This window comes from Battus philenor, unplaced genomic scaffold (genome assembly GCF_028537555.1).
Source record: "Battus philenor isolate CCGP_79_NKW_IND1 unplaced genomic scaffold, ilBatPhil1.0.hap1 SCAF_16, whole genome shotgun sequence".
Classification (NCBI taxonomy): domain Eukaryota; kingdom Metazoa; phylum Arthropoda; class Insecta; order Lepidoptera; family Papilionidae; genus Battus; species Battus philenor.
Genome location: NW_027181678.1, coordinates 9,712,253 through 9,733,644, shown reverse-complemented (window position 1 = coordinate 9,733,644; position 21,392 = coordinate 9,712,253). Strand labels below are relative to the sequence as shown.

At 32.4% G+C, this 21,392-nt stretch overlaps 1 protein-coding gene across 3 annotated transcripts in view; it reads right to left on the bottom strand.

Moving 5' to 3' along the window:
• LOC137919298 (rab11 family-interacting protein 4A-like) overlaps nucleotides 1-19,861 on the bottom strand; it is a 113,468-nt gene extending 93,607 nt beyond the window's left edge. For all 3 annotated transcript variants that reach the window (XM_068762332.1, XM_068762335.1, XM_068762334.1), the window contains exon 1: nucleotides 19,572-19,861. The gene's annotated coding sequence lies outside the window, so the exon portion shown is untranslated. The remainder of the gene's footprint in view (nucleotides 1-19,571) is intronic.
• Between the last annotated feature and the right edge of the window lie 1,531 nt (nucleotides 19,862-21,392).

The following is a 21,392-nucleotide window of genomic DNA, read 5'->3' as shown; positions in this document are numbered from 1 at the left end:
GTTATATACTAATGGTGGAGCAGTACCACCTGCAATTAAGACTGCCTTTATTCAAAAATGGACTTAATGCGACTGATACGATGATGAGTCGTGGTGAGGGCTGTAAAGCCTCTTTTTTTCGTGACGATTCCTTTATGACTTTCACTGCATTCGCCCAGCGTGACGTCGTCTGCACCTTAAGCAATTCATTCTACCTCGGACAACGAGTTTCTCCGTAACTTCTTTTCGCATGACGTCGTCAAAATATGTTCAAATTTGCCAGTGAATTGTTAGAGACATCGCTTGATCTAGAATTTCTAAGTAAGACAGATATTGGCAATGCGCCGAGTCATAATTTAACTACAAACATTTTTTTTTCAGCACCAATTTTTCAATATATCGATTTAAACGTAACGGAAACCTGTTCCGTCTTTTCAATAGCTACGTTTCGGCGATAATTAGCAACTTTCCGGGATTGTTTTGACCTTACGAGACTATATACGACGAATATATATGTTAGAGATGAACAATTAACATGGCGATGCTATGGAGAGACATCGCTAACTAGTAACTAAACAAAGTGACCTAACACTAACTATAGACGTCACCGGATCGATAACGACTTATTTGTATGGCCTTTCAGACTTCCGTCAGCTATACAAATTGCAAGTGCATGAAAAAATACTCGTTGTACTCTTTTACAATAGTGTTTTACGCTTTTTTGTTTTGTATTTCTTCGCATTCCTTCTGCCCATTAGACTACTGATTTACAACTTTGTATAAATTATGTAAATATGATTTCTAACCTGTAACGCGGGGTTCTATTGGTGGTATGTAAAGTTTATTAATAATGCAGGAAATACGATTTAAACGAATTTACATATATAAACATTATAAAAAATTATTGTCTACAATATGAAGTTGAAAATGAACAGTATAACTAGTTATAGGGATACATTTCAAAGTTAAGAATGAAAATAAATAGGCGATCTTAAGATTAAGGAGACACTTTTTAAAGATCATCCCATAAAGTGACGACATTGATAAAGTGGTCGGATGACGCTATACGCTGATGAGACCGTTTTCTACCAGGTCTATTAAAAATCTTTGGGTTACTGAAAGATTTACTTCAGGGATACGGAAATGAAAAGTTTTGGAAGCAACAGCTTTGGTTGACATTTTTTTATCTACAAAGTTTTAACCTTCTTAATATTTGTGGATTAATTCCCAGCCTATTAAAATTTTGAATGTGACTATTTTTTTTAACTGTACGTAAAGCAAAACCATAACCCGCTGGTTCCTTCTGCCTAATAACCCAAGAACGTATTGTACGTGGTTGCCCTTTATAATTTTATATTTAAGATTCTGTTTGGTTTCCTTATATTTAAGATTCTGTTTGGTTTCTTTAAGTCTGCTATATTATTTAATTACAAAAACTATTTACTTGTTAGCATAACAATAAGCATTTATTCATTAATAATTTAGCAAAACAAATATATATAGTAACTATGTTCAGGAGTCATTTCGGTGGCCTTGGCTGTGGTCGTCACATTCGCAAGACTCGTTCCTCAGCTTTTGCGCAAAATAAAAATATAATTTAAAATGTTTTAAAACTATTTGCTAAGGACATAAGGAAAGGTCGGTTAGGTAATGTAATAAATTTACATTGTTTACATTAAAAATTAACATTGTTATACATAAGTAGTGATGCAACTTCTTACAGCATATTTAGGTGCACGGAAATGAACACAAAATGAAAATTCTTGTCTCATTGCCAAAGCTTAGTACACAATTGAGTTCTGGCGGGTATCAAACGTATTAATTAGGTTTTTATATGCATATAAATTAAAATAATAATTAAATGTTCGCCGGAGTAAATGATAAAAACAATTTTTTGGTTCCCTTCAAATTTATTTTCCGTTGACGGATAATACTTCGCGCATATTGAGGTATCTCTAACCTTGAACCTCAACAAGTTTATTATTTGGTAAGATTCAAAATTAGTTAGTTATTGTCGTAAGTCACGTCAATAAAATTGCCCATTTTTATGCTAATATAAGCAATAAAGTCAATCATTAACATAACTTCAGTAGCAGAACGTCTACTGCTAGATCTCTAGCTTCTCCCATTAATTTTCAAGTTCTTGAAAATCAATATGAATACGAAATAATTACATTTTAAAAATTTTAAATGAAAATCATACATTCAAACATTGAAGTAATTTAAGGATACAAGTTTATTGTTTAGTGCTATATACACAAGTGGAAAAAGTACTTCATAATTTTGGTACCTTTTGTTCACAGCTAACAAGTTGTTTAAGTGAATAGCACTTAACGACCTTTCGTCGAGTGATAAATTCCGTTAACACGAAAGTAACATTTTGTCTAAAATAGAAGCGACGATAGACGTTACATTCAATTAGAATGACAAGTATAAGGTAACCTATTATTTTATAGACCAGAAGTACAACAAAATTGGTAGCTAGTTGAATCATAGAGACTGAACGAAATAAAGTATAACATGAAAAAGCTTACTTATTTCTAAAAATATTTCGTATAATGGTGATTAGAAATTGTGGTAATAAGTTAAAAATGGTTATTTGTATATAGCTCATTTGTCACTTATTTTCTCTGTTAGAATGCAATTGGCCAATAACTTGGCCTTAACCTGGCAGTACAAAGTGTACAGTGACAGATAAGTATAGTAAACCAAAATTAATTTAAATATTTACTAATCCGAACTTTGAACACGCTTTTCTGACATTATATATTATCAATATGGAGATAAAGCGTTCTATATTATTTCTGATACCATTTATTATTGGATATACCATTTGCTGTCAATTAATATATAGAAGATGAGCAATGGTGGTCTAGCGGTAAAGATTGCGACATGTGACCGTAAATCGCGGATTCGATTCCCGGGATATAAGCGAGCGTGGCGATTATGGTATATCCCCTCATAGATATATTTGGGGGAGGGGGAGTGCATATAAGTTGCAATGGGCGTCTGAGAGCTGAAACGACGACGAAATGAACTGTACTTTTACCCCAGAAAAGATTCTATACCTTCTAGAATAAAATTAATAGAATTGAGTACATATATATATAGCTTTCCTAAGACTTGCGGCTTAATTGCAGATGATAGATTTAGCATTCAATAACTGGTAACATGTGAAATAAAGTGATAATTTAAAAAGTAACTCGAACGCCCACATCTCTTTTCTAAACATTAAATTTAAAAAAGGTAGTAGTGGACTAGACCATAGGCTTCTGAAACCCGAAATCTGAATATTAAACGTTAGCCGCAGCTCATATTGGGGACTTCTTTAAGGAGCAAGAGCCTTTCATCAAAAAAACTTTTAATTTGCATTTTTTATTATTTTTCAAATTAATTTTTACCCACACATAACTAACTGACATATGTAAGTAATCTTTAATTTTTAAAATAAACGTTATTGTTTACGCGAACATGTGGACACGGAATAGTCAAGGTCAAGTAATGAGGAATGAATGAAAGGCGATACAGAGCGAAAGGGAAAGACAGTAGAATTGTAGAAAGAATGAAACGAATGAAAGATAATATGACGTATGAAAGAAGAGAAAGAAAATCAAAATATCTGTGAAAAAATTAAATAAAAGTTAACGAGTCCCTGTCCCACACAAGATAGGGGGTACGAGAGGCTCCCAATAGCGGGGGCCATAAAAAAAAAGAATAGTCAAGGTCGCGAAGAGTCGCTGGATGCGGGCAGCTCAAGATCGGTCATCGTGACAAACTTGGGTGCAGACCTGTACCTTGCATTTGACGTTAATCGGCTAACATGATAATGATAATAATAAATATAAAAAGTTATTATTCGCCTAACAATGTATAGAAGACAAAACGTTGCACAAAAGAGCTGGTAATCTCACATAAACATTTAGCGATAACTTTCGTCAGTTATGTATCTTTGGTCAATTTATATATTTTATCACAATCGTGGAACATTTACTAAACATCTAACGCGCATAATGGCAAGCCCGGCTTATGTGAAACTTACCTACTCTTTTTATTGCTTTCTATGGAAATAGCCGCCAGCTATGTTAACACTGGAAAGCGTTCTATTGTTCAAGCAATTGTTGACTCGCCAGTCGTGCTATCATGCTATTAATATATGATTACGATATCCCACCGCACAATGCACAATGCCAAGAGCAGAAAATTTTATTTTGCACGATGTGACGAAGGAGTCGGACGTTAACAAAAAGTCAATATGAGTCAATGTTTACGACATGTGTTGATGGACTACTTTTATCTTTAAGAAATCATTGCCAAATTTTGTAAAGATATGCGTTAGATAAACGATTTTTGGCTTCGGGAAATAATAAAAAGTAATATATTTACAATAAAAATCTATCGCACCTATTATAACTGATTATTTATTTACTATATCTATGTAAGACGTCTTACATAGCGCAGAACCTTTTGGTCAGATGCATTGATATATGTAAGATTTTGAAGCATAAGGTGGACAGGTGACCTTGTTGCAGGTCCACTTCCAAGGCTTCTAACCGGTCCTATTGGAAATCTATGGGGTATTTATGTCCAGCAGTGAACGTCCTTCAGTTGAAATGATGATAGTGAATATATCTTGATTTAACTATAATACTATTAGCATTTCCATTAGTCCTCTAGCAGCGGCTTAACCACATCCCGAGGAAGTTCTCGGGCGTAGTGATAACGATAAGGTCTAGGCTACTGCCATCGCTAACACGATTAAGCTGTAAATGTGCACCGACAAAAAGCATTTATCCGTGACAAAAATAAATAAATCCTCTTCGGAGGATGAAAATTGATATTATATGTGCTCATAATTATAAATATCATATAATATGATATTTATAATTATGAGCCTAAAGAGAAAAATCATAAGAAATAATTGCGTGTATAAATGTTGTGTTGATTATCATCATTATTTCAACCGTAGGATGTCCACAGCTGAACAGCTATCCCCTATAGATTTTTAATAATACGGACCTTAGCAGCATTGTCTGTCACCTGGTAAGCGGACGTCTCCATTCCTGAACTTTAAGATTCCCACCTCAATTTGCCAAATGCTCTGGGCTATGGGAGTTATTTTAATTCATCTACGGATCTCCTAATTCTTGATTCGATCTAATAGAGAAAACCCGAGTATAGCTCTCTCCATAGTCCGTTTGAGCGACTGTGAACTTGCCAACGAGACCCCAAATGAGAGACCACGTTTCTGTGCCGTAAGCCATTTCTGGTAGCACAAATTATATGATACTCAGTGTATTTTTATTACTCCACACAAAGAAGGTATAATCAAGTAAACACCCTACTCGTCACCCACGTTTTATATAAATCTGTGCGATACACTAAGTTGATTACGTGCTTCAGCAGATTAGTTCACTTGTGGATTGACAATACGCGCACATCTGCACATGTTGACAAACAATCCGAATAAACATAACTATAATGTTTATTCGGATTGTTTGTCAATGGACAAATTAATTATTATTGAACTTTCTAGACACTAAAAGTAACGACAGTTTTGCAAGCATTTGTGTACGTTTTTACAATTAGTTTCCACGTAATTCCTTAGAAATATGAAGCAATATCTGAAAAAAAGGAAACAAATTTAAACTAAATCAGTAGACCTACCGAAACAGCTGTATCTCGCGTTAGGAATGCGTGCTTCCTTAACACACGGCACAGTGATTTCGGTCGGGCTGTAGTGAAAATATTAAAGTATGGGCTTAAACAGGGGTCGTCAACCTGCGGCCCGCGAGTTTTATGTGGCTTTTTCGGATATGAAACTGCGGCTCTTTAGATCCATACGCAAAAAATATTTATTTTATAAAAAAAACTATTCAAAAATTGTTTTGTATCGACTGAGAAGGATTGGTAACATCTCTGTGTCTTTCTCTTGACATGCGTCGTCAGTAAGTCAGAAGTACTATTTATTGTTGGCAAGAAAAAAATTTGGCGCTGTATAAAAACTTCAAAATTTTTAAAATTGTGTTTTTTGGCCCTGTCGACTCAAAAGGTTGCTCACCCCTGGTATAATAGATTGTAATATAGTATAGGAAAGTTGAATTGCTTTAAGCACGTTAAATAAGTCTATTAAAATGATAAAATGTCAATGACATGTAAGATCTTCTCACTTATTTTAAGTTGGGATTTCATCGTGATAGAGGATGGACACTAGTTTTTATTAAATTAGACAATTTTTACCAACAAGCTGTCATGCAATTAAAGTAACATTAGTAAAATTTTGGTTTCTATTTAAATAAACGTTGAATGAAACATATAAAACATCCAATATTTTTTTATAAATCGAATCTTAGGTATGCTAAAGTTTAAAAATGAGTCAAACAACAGTAATATGTGGCAAATAAAAGGATATTGCACACAGCAATTTCGAAAGTGCCAGTGCCAAAGATATCATGCTACATTTGTTTATCGACGAAATACGATATTGCTAAATAGCAGAGAACGCAACCGCCCCTTTGCTGCATATCAAGTGTTAAACTATCTCTAATTACGTTTCATTGCGTAAATTATCGTTCGTTTTTTTAGTTATTTCCGATAACTTTTCAATGTAAATAATACATTACATTTATTAATTGAAGCGTTATGAACGACTTAATGACATATTATTTCACAATGAAAACGATCGATCGAAAAAACGATCTACTTTTGCAACTCTCTTCGAATAATATTAAGGTATTCTATTATAACGGTAAACGCGTTTCGGGTAACCAGTCTGAAAATCTTGGAGCCCTTCTACCAAGTCACTTCAAGGAACTGTCTAAGCAACTGAAGAGCTTAACAGCTTCTAAATAAATAACTGCTTGAGCTGAGGTTTTTGTAAGAGCCCCGAGCTTATTCACAATAAGGTCACGTTTAAGTTTTATCATTAAAAAAAATTCTAGGAATGTAACATAATATTTAAATATCGCAGCACTGTACATGGTGATTGATTATAGGTGTTAAAGCTTTAAAGATGTGTTCAATAAACAATCATCCTGTATATACATAGATGAAGACATAGTTACGTAAATCTCTTTTAATAACATTAAACTATTATTATATTAAACTTGGGTATTTTCCCATGTACTCTCAAATCGGAACATTAATCGTTTCCGGGAACATGTCCAAGACTCTTAAACCGTTTTCACTAAGTCATCCCAAAGAGCTGCCTCAGCGACTAAATAGTTTGATGGCTTCTATCTTTGGTGAAATAAGATATGTATGTTGTGCCCATGGATACTACAAACAGGTGCGTTTATGTTGCAATGGCATAAACGTGGAAATAGGAACCTAAAGGTGCTCTGGTAGGTTTACTGACAGTATAGTTAACGTGGCGGGAAGTTGAACGCAGGCAGTACTAGACCGGCCATCGTGGAGATCTTTCGGCTGATATTATAATGATGTTGGACCGTGAAAAGAAAATAGGTGTTTCTCTTGTATATCGTAAGAAATAACTTGTATTACGGGCACCGGAGGTACTTCTGTTGCATTTTGGAGAAAAAAGGCATAAGATTGTGCAAGTGTATTTGTGTATGTAAAGGTGTGAGGACGTAATTACAATTACTAATGTAAAAAATTTTGATCCGGGTTTGTGTTTTAATTTCAGCAAAGAAAGAAAATGTAGTCGACGAACGTAATACAATATTTTAACATCGCAGTGGGTCAGTATATACATCATCATTATACTTTCTTCATGTTTCATTGCTGGACTATAATTTTATTCACATTACAACATATTGCTTTGTAAACAAACAATAGATGATAGTGGGGAACGCAAGACTGGTACACGACACTTACACTACTGCTATGTCAAAGTAACGGTTCTAACGGGTCATATAGCTTACTGGTATATTAAATCTAGTCTTTAATTTTTTTTTAAGCGTTCGCTATTTTAATCCTGTCTATTTGTGTGAAGTAATAATGTAAACGAAATTTAAAAAAAGTTTTTTTTTGTCTGTATATTGTTTCTTTATTGATATTAACAGATTCCGTGGGCTTGAGAAAAAAGAGCACGAAGGGCAATTAAAATTAACTTCATTGATAATAAGAAAGTAGAATTGTTTTTTATGGTTAATGACAATATGAACTACACCTACATTTTTTATAGGCTAGTATGCAATATATAAATAATAAAATAATAAAAAGAATATGAGAATTTTCTCTTTTATTTACGTATTATATTCTGTTTCCGGTAACATACTCGGACATATGATTTACATTATTAGATCAATATTTTTAAACGAATGTCGACTTCAACACCAAATTTTATATTTATTGAAATATGTTGGATTTTCCATGCACACAACTCATTGTTGAAGTTCCCAGAAGCTGAGTGTGCTTACATTTAGTAGAATTTAGTAAAATAGTATCAATATAATCTAATATATAAAATTCTCGTGTCACGGTGTTCGAACTTGAACTCCTCCGAAACGGCTTGACCGATTTTTACCAAATTTTACATGCGTATTCAGTATGTCTGAGAATCGGCTACTATCTATTTTCCATACCCCTAAGTGATAAGGATGGTCCACCCCTAAATTTTATTTTTAATTTTTTAGACAATTATTTTGGTTTTTATTTTATTATGATACAGCATACAAAAATACATACAAACCTAAATTTTCACCCCTCTACGATCAACCCTTATCTTACATTTGTTAATTAAAAACTTTAATTTTTTTTTGCAAAACAACGTTAGCGGGATCAGCTAGTATAAATATAATAATAAAATGTCCTACGCTAATAAATTGGATGTAACCAGTAATTAAGAGTGAGCGTAATAGATAATGTAATACACAACTGAAAACACTTATGTTATTCGGATCCCTTATTAATTCGTTCCGATATGCACCCTAATAAGTGACGTTCCACCGCATGACTTCCTGTGCCGTGTGAACTTGTCGAGGGGCAGGTTGTAACGTCAGGCATTAAGCTTTTTGTTCGGCTTCCTCGCAACGTGGGAACTAAAGGGAATAGTCTAACCTTTCTCTAGGGAGCGCCTTTGTTAAAAATCAATAACCTTAAGAAAGGTCAAGATCCGTGACGACTATCAAATATACTTTTTAATAAAAAGCTTAATTCTTTGTAATCGAATATATATTCACCCAAGACAAATATTGCTGGTATTAGGATTTTTTTATTTTTGTTTGCTCTGGTTCTTTTAAAAAAATCATTAGATATGAATTCTGTCCAGACTGATATTTTTAAAGTAGTTCAAGTGGACGCCAGGGGTCCGCAAGATATTTTACGGGGGTCTGCGTTAGCGTAACAAAAAAAATTGGAGTCTACAATTCGTAAGTGTGGTCCAAGAAAATATGTCTGCTTTCGATGGTGAAAAAATGTTGACTGCCTATGAACCAACGAAGTCAGATAATATTTTAAGAATCTTATTCTTCTATATTCCGTTCAACGTTGGGCAATAACTTCGACCAATAAATTTGAGGTTGATACTTGTTGAGCAAAATGAATGAAAATTTCCATAATTAGATCTAGACTACACATTGTTTGTGAAATTTTGAGAATATGGTAGAAATATTTCTACAGTTAATATCCCAGAATCTGCAAATTTTGTACATGATCTATGAGAAAAAAAGTCTGGGTACTAGTCTAGATTGAGCATAAATGATTCCAGAGTATTCACGCAGTTGTACAAAACACAATCTTCATAATTAAGACTTTAATATATCAAAATTATGCAAACCTGATTTTAAAATTACAAACGTTTGGTGTGACGACAAAAATTTTCAATGCTTATTCAAATTACCTTAACAAATAGTGTTTTACTAAAACTATTTAACAGAATCGCATCATATTTTTCATTGCCTTGTAATTTAATGATACACGTGTATACGCACGTAAACACTGACAATAAAGGTAATACAGAGAATCCATGAAGCATAAAAAAATGGCCGCATAAGAAAACACAAGAAAATGATGTCGCAATCATATTTTATTTAGTAATAAAATTTGTCAACTAATGGAATACATTACCAAAAAGGTTCATTAATGGCATTATTTAATTGTAATAATGATACTTTGAAGAATGGTTTTAAGCAAAAAAATTATATATTATTAATTGCCTTCATTGACTAAATCGGCGCTTTAATAATAATTGATTCATTAGGTTTACATATCTTATTAACAAATGACCACCTGTTATACACCTGTTATAGTTTAAAATAAAAGTAATTGAGTTTTAACTAAAACATTATATTACTTACGTAAAATTTCATATCATGAGACCGCTATGTAAAAACTGTTCTTGATGCAAGGTATAAGGCATATACGATCTTCCTGCTTGACCTCGGTCGTAGTGATATCATAGTGGACGGCAAAAACGAGGCAGAATATACAACATGCGTTGGTTGTGAAGGTTGACGTCGTCGCATTTTATATAATTCATGCACTAAGAGAATGTTCGCATGCGTCCACTATGAACAAGTTAAGGCGGTCTTAGGTTATAAGAAAACTATTAAGAACATACAGGATGATTAATTATAGGGGTAACAGCTTTAAAGGGATGAACGTATAACACATTTGCTGTCAATTTATGTATGGTACACCTTATTCAAAGATCATTGGTTTCAATTGTAATAAACAACGTTGTGATAATTTAGTCAAATCAAAGATCATATTTCAAAATTATCACTTTACATAGCGTTATTAGAATTAGGTATAAAATCTTAAAAGGTTTTTGATGTTAGCTATGCATTAACTCATTTAAACCTTCTACACCCATAACGAATCAACTTTTACGCCTATATATGAGCATATACCACGACCTATTTAATGTGTGAATGAAGTAAAACTCGTCTCTACTGCTATAATAAAAACTAATGTTAAAGACAGAAATTGACGTAGAGAATAGAAAAATAACGAGAATTATAGCTTTTACACTATGACAGTGGCCTATATTTTAACTGCATTGCAGTGCCAGGCTGATGGTTAGCGCACGACACGTTTTCTGTTTAATATTTCAAGACTAGCTTTATGTGAAGGCTGTTTTTTATTTATACAATTTTACAAATGTACATTTTACGATATGTAATAAAGTTAAACTAATATAGATTAATCAAGTTTTTTAAAGGAAACGCAATTTAAATAAATAAAATATTTATTGTTCACAATTGCCCCTGAAGATAGCTGCTATGAATTGTCGGTCTATAAGATTTTAATAGAGTTTCAGAGTGAAGTTTCGACACATTATATTAAACATTACTATTCAAGAATAGTATTTTTCAATTTTTTCGGTGTGTGCATCTCGATTTCTTCTTTTCAGTAGATAAACGCCCAATGCAATACCCTTTCCCAAAGATCGCCACGGTGACCGGCTTTGCACTGTCTGCAACCAACGACTCTATATAGAGCGACTCTATGTATATAGTCGGTCCAGCTTATAGAAGGCTTATCTATGTCGCCACTTGAAAACCTATCAGTCCCAATAACTATCGGTCACACGAGCAATGTGGCCTGCCATTTCAGACACAATTCCCAGACCTATGTCGGTGAACTTAGTTTTTCCGTAATTTTATTTTATAGTTATATAAATATTAAAATAATAATTCTATACTAAAATATGACATATATATGTAGTCCAGAAAATTAGCGGCGTGTAAAAATACTTTTGGAATTGGCAACTATGATACTATAAAGTAACAAATAGCGTTGGATAGTAAGATAGCCGTTTACATAATGAGATATTGAAAAACAATAATCGGCACACCATGCAATGGCTGCACGAACGTACAAAATTGAAACAATTTAACATATCGACCATACATTGACATTTGGAAAGATCTGTTTCATCACCTTATCGCAATTTAATGTAACTTCTTTTATCTTAAAATTATCAACAGTTTTTTTTTTTATCTTGACGTATTCGATAAAAATTTCTCAAACATTTCAAATCAAGTGTTTCGGCTTTTAAAAGTTTCCGTATTGTTATGACTAATAAAATTTGTGATTGGGATTTTTGCAAGCTATTTTATATATTGTTTTTTTTTTATATGAAAATTAATTTACAATGGCTATTTGTGTACGTCAATATAGGAATTCCAGAAAATCCTAATTAAATGGAAACTAGTATCAGATTGAGCTCTCTTATAATGGCATCTAACAACAAAAGGCGGTTCCAAATGCATCCTGATCTGAAACTGACCACAACAAACTAAGACAAGCTACTTTTCTGATCAGTTGTATTATTTTAATACACTAGCCCTACTACTGAATAAAAGAAATTACGCAAATTCATTCCCAAGCTATATTTTCACTAAAAAAACGTAAAATTATGTAATATTATTTTTTCCCAGTTTTCGTTTAATGAACTTCTTAAAACATGATAATTCAGATATGTTATATAGGAGCCCATGAAAGATTCACTAATTTCATGAAGTATAAAAAAGGTAAATAGTACCCGGTGATACATATTGCACATCGACCTTTGGAAAGAGACAATCGGCTATTTTCGGCTTTGTAGAGCACTATCTCTTCCGCACTACATATGCGTAGCTTTGTCAGTCGTTGTATTTCGTTCGACAGAAATAACGCTATACGAAGCCGATATTAGCCGATTGTCTCTTTCTAAAGGTTGATGTGCAACATTTATCGCCGGGTACTGTAACAAGCTTATATTTATTTCTAGTGCTAACCTTGTGTGCATAGCTATATTTAGATTATATTAAGGTGTTCAATCACGAGGGATAGACCAAGCGGAGATTCCTTCACCGTTGCTTATAGTCCCTCTATGGAGTATTTGGCTTAAAGATCCAAGAGCTAAGTGGCTTTCCAATCTGATGAAATAATGTTACAGTCCGAGCCGGGGCTCCTGAAGTAGCATCAAAGCTACTGTAATGGGGTCAGGGCTAATCGCATTAGCTGCCTGCCCAAATGACAAAGATTAAATAGCAATTGTCAGTGAATAACAATTTAGGATATACGTAGACGGAACGATAATAACCGACATAGCCCACCGAATTGGCAAGTTGAAGTTGCGGTGTGAATGCCACATAGCACGCTGAACAGATGGTCGCCAGAGTTTCAAGGTTCTGGAGATGAGACCACAGACCATCAGGCACAAGGAGACGACCTTTTTGAATCCGTTGCATGCCGGCCGTTCCCGACCAATTCTATTTGAAATCTATGAAAGTAATTTGGATATATCCTATGATATATAATGACTGTCGAAAAATGTTAATTTTTATCTTCATGAGGCTTTTGTTATACTAGATTCGATGAAGAGTTCAAAACTATTCACCATGAAACATAAAATGCTATTTTTTATTACGATTGCTTTGATAATGTCGTCAATTGCAGTCGAAAAATTAATAGCTTGTGTGAAAATGGAGCATGGCAAAATATTTACAAAAAAGTTTGCATGTTTACAAACATGTGCGCTATTCAAAAGTGGGATGTGTATTTGTTTTTTCAACAACCGCATGTTTGAGTAAACTATTTAGGATCATAAAATAATGTGCGTCCGCAATAAACTGTTCATTGATGCAGTTACACATATCTGGACTTCGCATACTTAAGAATACACGGTAATTAGTTATAAATATAGAAGATTTAAAGTTATTACACCTATATCCAATCGCATGGTATAAAGTGATCACTCTGAAATATGTGACATTAATTTATTTTTTCTACTGAATTGCCACAGACCAATAACGTCTGACTTAATAATAATACGTAGAAATCCGAACTTTACTATGTTAGCATTACGCTGTCTATTATTTCTGACATCATTCGTTTTTGGATTGGGTTAACATACATTAATTGACAGCAAATTAGCTATACATTAACCCTTTTATAGCTTTTACACCTATTTTGCAAACATTCTGTATATGTATCAAATTTTGCTGCTTCCTTTAAACCTTTGCAATCATTATGATATATTTACTATGTGGTCGTCCAGATCGAACCTATGACTTCCATTACAGGTATTATTTTAAACAAATGTCCAACTTACATGTAACAATACATAGATTAAATGACAGTAATAATAAATATAAAACATAATCTGAATTATTTGTCATACATAAATGCGTGGTAGCTTACAGTGAGCCTTAGAAGAAGGTGCAAGATTGTCCAATGGAGAAAACTATGTTCGAATTAGAAATGAGGAGATCCGTAAAGAACCAAATTGACCGAAGTAGCTTGAAAAGACAAATATATTAAAAGTGACATTGGACGGGACACATGCCCGTCAATCGATAGCCTGCTATCGGCTGACATAATGATGATAATTAGCCGTTTTTTTATTAAACTTACATGATTGTATCATTTGATTCGTTTATAGAGTCCAGTCATTTCCACATAGTTGCATGCTTGATTAGAGATAAGGCGATTAAAAATTCAACATGAATTTCTTAATGAGCGCAGTGACCTCGGAGAAAGAAATATTTAAAATTAAAATATACAATTGCATGATAGTTGCAGTCACCGACCTCTGATCGTTATAAGTTAGGTTTAGATAAGAATCTATGTTAATATGTTTTACGGCGAAATAGAAACTATTGTTAAAGTTTCGGTGTGACCTACATTTGATTTCAATATTAAAAACGATTTTTTTTTACTGAATGTGCTTTACATTTATTTAAAATCATTAAATTTTTAATTACAATGTAATTTTGTTTTAATGATCACTTTCTTTTATTTTTACTTTTTAAATGATTCATTTACTTTTACCCGATTACCATTTAATTTTTGGAAACACTTTAAATTCTTTTAATTCATTATTAGTGTTCTTGTACTAATGCAATTCATTTAATTTACTTCATTTGTAGTGGTTTCATTGCTATAACAAATTATCAAAAAATGTCCAAAATGACACTAAAATGATTTCATTAAACAAAAATTTCTTTTTTCTTACATAACTTTTTAGTGAAAACGTCAAACGTAACTCAAAGTAAGAAATGTCAAAGAAAAATGTTAGTTTCGTCTGTGTGGACAGAATGAATTTAGTTTCTATGAAAGCATTGCATTGCGAACGTCTCCGAACGTTTCCCACTGTTTTTTAAAACACTTTATAAGTCAAGAACAATGTGACATTGTACGGTGGTATGGATTAGCGGCATACCGTCCGCAGGGAAGACAATACGCTTTGATGTCTTTTATTGAAGTCGAGACATTGCTTTGTACAGTTGCTTTTCTATCTATGCCAATGTCAATACAAAAGCGCTTTTGTAGATAATTGTCGTATTACGGTAAACATAAGAATATAAAAAAAAATAGCAATGTACATAAGATTAGCCCTAAAAAAAGAAAAGCTCATTTTAACTTTCTCCAGGCTTCATAATATTCGTACCTCCTTGGGCAACTGTGTATTACAACGCACTCTCATGTAATTATTGTACACATTTTATGAAGTGTCTACCCAGGCCGCCTCTATCTAAATTATCATGTACTAAATTTAAGTTCATTCAACAAAAACTTGTAAAAATTCATATTACAGTATGAAAAGCTTCTGGTGATATAATAAAGCATATGAATGAATTGTTCTACTACATTATAAGTATATTGTGATTATAAAAAAAACCCCATTCGAATTTCTTGTAGGCTGCTATGTAAGGGCGCATTTGAAAACATCGTAACTTTAAGTTGAAGGATATAATTATAGTAGTTTGATTGAATTGGGTCGATATTTCTAAATTGGCGTTTGGTATTTTTTCTTTTAGTACACAAGTGGTCACTGTAAATTATGGTATGTGTATATAATATGTTAAACACTAAAAAAAAACGTTTTACAAATTATAGTTTGGACATTAGCTACTTTGAAATACTACTTATTTCATACTTATATAATGTGCAAAGATACTACCTCGAATTTATATAGTTTCCGTTATCTTATGTACATATGTTACGTCATTTTCACAGACTAGTGAAAAAATTGCACATTTTTTTATTTATTCGGTGTTTGTTTAAAATTAAAATATATTTATCTCTACTATGCCGTTGGCAGCTACACTAATAAATTGATAAATATTCGTTTACGGTACAAAGCATAAAAACCTATTAGAAACTCTTTCGTATGTAATTGATTACACAATAAAATCGTATACATATAAAAACTACGTTTAATTTTTTTTTACCCGACGTAACGTATGCAATGAACAATTGTTATTTGCAAATATTTAAACCGTTAAGGTTCCCAGGGAAATGTTAAATGTTAAATACCGTAAACTGGACATACGAATATTTTTTTGGTATGAATTAAAAAAATAACAAGTGACGACCACGTTTAGGATAGAATATTATTATTTACAAAGGATCATCATTTCATCCGTAAGAAGTCTACTGCTAGACATATCCAATATCCTTTTATGTCTAAAAAAGCACTAGAACCTGGTCTCTGACTACGAGAATCATTGACAAGCTCGCTGTTACTCAACATGGAGCCATGGAGAGAACTATGTCGGGATTTTTTCACGAGATCGAATCAGGGATCAGGAGATCGGTAGACGAACGAAAGTAACCGATATAGTCCAGCGGTTTGGCAAGTTGTAGCGGTAGTTGGCAGGACATAAAGCCGCTGGAGCTTTAAGGTTAACAGGTTATTTAATTAAGGTCGTCGGAAGACGTTGGATGCAGGCCATGTGATTTGCAGTGCACATTCTACAGCTTAAATGCTGATGATGGTGATTATGATTATAATATTTTAATAACAAAGTAGAATGATTCACGCCGGTAAAGGAATTATGAAAGAAAATGATAGAGTTGGAGATTTCGAAGTGAGCAGCGAGCCGATACGCGCGATTAATTCAATTATCGACCGTTATGTGCTGTGTCAAGGTTCTACGTTTAGAACAAAACGCAGTCGTAACAACTTTTATGCGGCGAGAATGTTATTGACGAGATATTTACAAATCGCCCACGGCTGGAGAACGACACAAAAATTTTAACCTTGCAATCTCCTAATTTCCAAATTTCAGCAATGACCAATGAATTTATCGACAGTTTAGAATTAGCTTAATTAAAAGAATTTAAATAACTGGATTAGGGCTGCGCAAGACATCATTGTTTTCATCTTTACGGGCGGCCTATGCCTAATGGGCGTCTATCAACGGACATGATGATGGATATAACATATAGGTACATTTCCGTTAACCGGCTGCAAATATCGCCAACAAACAACAAACCGAGTTAACTTTATTATTAGGTGGTTTTCTGACCATTTCTACCACAAATTTTTTCTTAATTATTAATCGAAACTAATCTATTTAAAATTATTTCATTATACAAATGACAAATATATGGCTTCGATCAATATCGATGCTGTTAGCCTTTACAGGTTTGTCACTGCTTCGTCGGTCACAGGCTAAAAATAAATGTCAAAACAACGTCTGCTTCTTTATTTATTTATGCATGTTCTGAACGATTTTTGCATGCTCCCGGCTAACGGAAATGTACCTAAAGGATCTTTATTATAATATACGCAATTTAGAAAATAAACAAAATCTCAAGGATTTTATTCATATAAAGACGACAATAATATAGCTAAATGTCATTTTTAGAGGCTGTCAAACTAATTACCATGTCGATTTATCATAAAAACTACCATTACATAGAGTTGACTTTGATCCAAAAGCCAATCGTTGTAGACGTTGAACGAAAATAAAAAAGACCATTTTTGTGAAAATAAAAATTTTAAAAAGAATGGACGGTTCCGAAAGAGCACAGCCATGTCATATTTATTCTAAAGTAGAAAATACCTACAATAAATGTGCACACTATAAGACCACTGCAAATAAAGCACAAAAATTACTAATTAAAACAACTTGTCCGCATACAAATTCGATGAATGAAACACGAATTCACAATTTTTTAACTCAAACTTGATCTACGCTTAAAATAATTGTTCTAATTATACTGTAATCGTTTCCCACGCTTGAGTAATCAAATTACAAACTGGGTTTCTCAATGACTTTATGTATATGTATACTCTTATTTACTGGAGATAAATTTTAGCATATTAATTTTTCATACCATGATTGTACATATACATATACATATACATATACATACACACGAAACAAAGTTATACATTCAACTATAAAATTATATACAACATATATATATATATATATATATATATATATATATATAAATTGTTTCATGCGACAACAGTGTCTTTACTATCAACACTAGGATATTATAGTGCGATTGTCTGTATCAGGGATGGTGGAGAGAAGCTACATGATAGTTCGAGCCATTGTTCGAAATTTAAAATTTTTCGCGAGGCGCAATTTAATACGAGTATTATTTTAACAAAAATTATATTTATTAAAATTATATGACAAAAGTAAAAAAAACATGTGTATTGAAGTTAGATATAATAGCACATGTATATGACAGCACTCTTAATAATACCTAAGATGCCGGTTAGTTAATTAAGATCCGTTTTTGGATTTCGTTAATTTTATGGTGGAATAATAATAATAATAATTGGTGTGAATACCAATAATTTGTTTCGATTTCCCAGGAGCGGAAAGGTTACATAAATTTAAATATTGAAATAATTCTACAATCCATGGGAGCTAATAATCGTTAAAAGCCGCATGTGGCTCGCGAACCCCAATTTGGCCACCCTGATCTATATAATAATGAAAAACTTGAAATCTATTAGTAAGAGCTCGGAAATGAAACAAAAAGATTCACGGTAAACACCAATGTAAGCTGAGATTTTATTATACTTCGTTACATATTTTTAAAGTTGGATATCAGTACAAATATTATTTTATTATTAACTAATTATTTTTGGAGGCCATAAAACAATATAGCATGCACATAGAATTGCATTAAGATGAGATAACTTATCCCGCTATTTTTCAGTATTTACTAACAAAGGTTTAGTGAGAGAATGACATCACTAACGCGCCAGTAGAGTGAGTCAAGAATGCTCTGACATTAAAGGTATCGCGCCGCTCCGTTGACACAGCTAGGCGCCAATAAGTCATTCACAACATTATAAAAACTAAAAGAGTTTTATTATTAATTTTCTAATTAACAAATTTGTAATCTACAAGTTTTATTTTTTGTTATGATTACTTCTGACGAACAACATATATAATGACATAAACTATTTTAACTTCATTTCAAAGTGAAAACTGTGAAATATAATTTCCATTACAGCTTAAGTACGTTATGCATATAAAATCATGTATTTAGATACACTTACAAATACTTTTAGATTCAGAAAAACAGAAGTCACAAACAAATCTATAATAAAATAATAATTAATAATACGTGTATAATATTTAAACAGATAGTATAAATTAATAATTTATACTTTCTAGTTGTTGTTAGTTGTTTTCTAATTCTTTTACCCCAGCAAAATCTAATATGCAATAACTTGCTCTAATTCTGTTATTTAAATTTTAACTTGAAAATAGCGTAAAAATTTTACAAATGCAAGCGAGGTGTATTAAATTTAATTAATTATCATAATTAATTACTAATAGGAATTATGAAGTTAATTTAATTACTAGTATAAAATTATATAGAAAGAAGTTCAGCATCGCAGGAAAACAAAATGAATAAATATAAGGTTTTTAGATTACCTCGTCCACCAACTATGAGTCTAACGAATAAGAAGACAGTATAAACGTTGCCCGCGAAGATAAAGCCTCCAATTCAAGGACCGCACACACCACAAGAAAACTTGTTGTCACTGTTTCGAAACGCACCACTCCAACACTTTACATTTAAATTGAAACTTAATTTCAAACACTTGCACGGTGCAATAATGTTATGCTTTATAAAAAAAAAGTTGCCTTTTCGTTAATATTTGATAGAAACTGACAATATTTACGACATAGAAACGGTCGCGCACGACTAACACACCTGTGAAATACACTAAAGTTCCGTAGAGACTGAATGCGTTGCTAGACAGAGATGGAACAACGGTGTGAGAAAGAGAAAAATTGTGACGTGGAAGGGAGGACGACCGCTAAGCTTCAAGAACGCACAATGCTCCACTTTCCCAGCATAAATGTTTGATTTTAAATTATTTTTTTACTTTATTTTATGATAGAGCTCTCAGAACACCGTATAAACTAAGTAAAAACTTCACAAATACTATCTTTCATAACTTTTTTCTAAATTTTCTAAAGACGTTGCAATGTTATTACAAACGTAATAGGTATAACGTCGAATGATTTCACAATTTTAATAAAAAGGAATAATAATGTACTTGTATTTAATTATTCGCATAATCATATATACCTGTTTAAAATAATAACATTTAAAACAAAATATGTTTGTTATTGTCGTTGCGTCTCGCCGCGGCGTGTGCGATTCCGTACCTCCTGTTACCTGGCACGGGCGGCCACGGCGCAGCTCCCCGCACCTCACACTTGTGTCCACACGTTACAAAATTTTTAACCATAACGTCTCTGTTGGAACTATTGTATTTTTTCTATTCTTATTCAATTTTTATTCTCTCTCAGCTTAATGCAAACTTATTTAAGATAATTTGATGATTTTTTTATTGTTGTATTTGAAACTATTATTTATAACGTATTTATTATTAATATATACAGTATATTAGAGAAGTAGAATTTAATTTTTAAGTCTTTTTAGTTAATAAAGTTGTGATTAGCCGCCTATTGTTTACCAAATATTTATGAGTATATATGTTTACTCATGTATGCAGACTACTAGCTACTTATCCTTCTTCTTTTTTCATACTATGGTTGTCTGTGAGAAATAGGCTAAAATGATAAGAGTGCCCATTGTAAGTTTTTTAAAGTTATAATGCGTTCATTTATTATTTTTCTGACGCGTGCCATAAACAGTATCGAACATTTGTTCATTTATTCTACGGTGTTCTTTTTTTGCCAAACGCACATTGTTTTTCATAAATTAATTAATTACCCGTGTTTTTATACATTTTTTCTGCTAATGACGTAATTCTCACGTGATTAAGAATTATTCGTATAAAAGTAATTGTTATTTTTTTTAAATGAATTATGTTTATCGAATTTCATTGGAGATTTACTAATTTAGCATGTCTGTTGCAACAGGTTGAGTTTAACAGGTACATTAGGGTGGGGAACCTTTTGAATGCTATTGTTAATCGTTTTATTCTTTGACTATGTAAAGTTACTATTGAAATAATTATAGTCACTGCATTGACTGTTTATTTATAACTTTTTTTTAAATAATTTGTATACATAAAATTTTCAACGCCTTTCATCACGTATTACGTCTAATCTAATTATATATATCCCAAATTTATTATTTGGTGGTAAATAGGAAAATTAAAATTGTAGTATAACCATTAAAGTTAAAATAATAACAAATACAATTTTTTGAATATTTCAAAAGTGCGGAAGATTGAATCGATTTTAATCGGTTTTAATTGTTTTCGAATTGAGAAT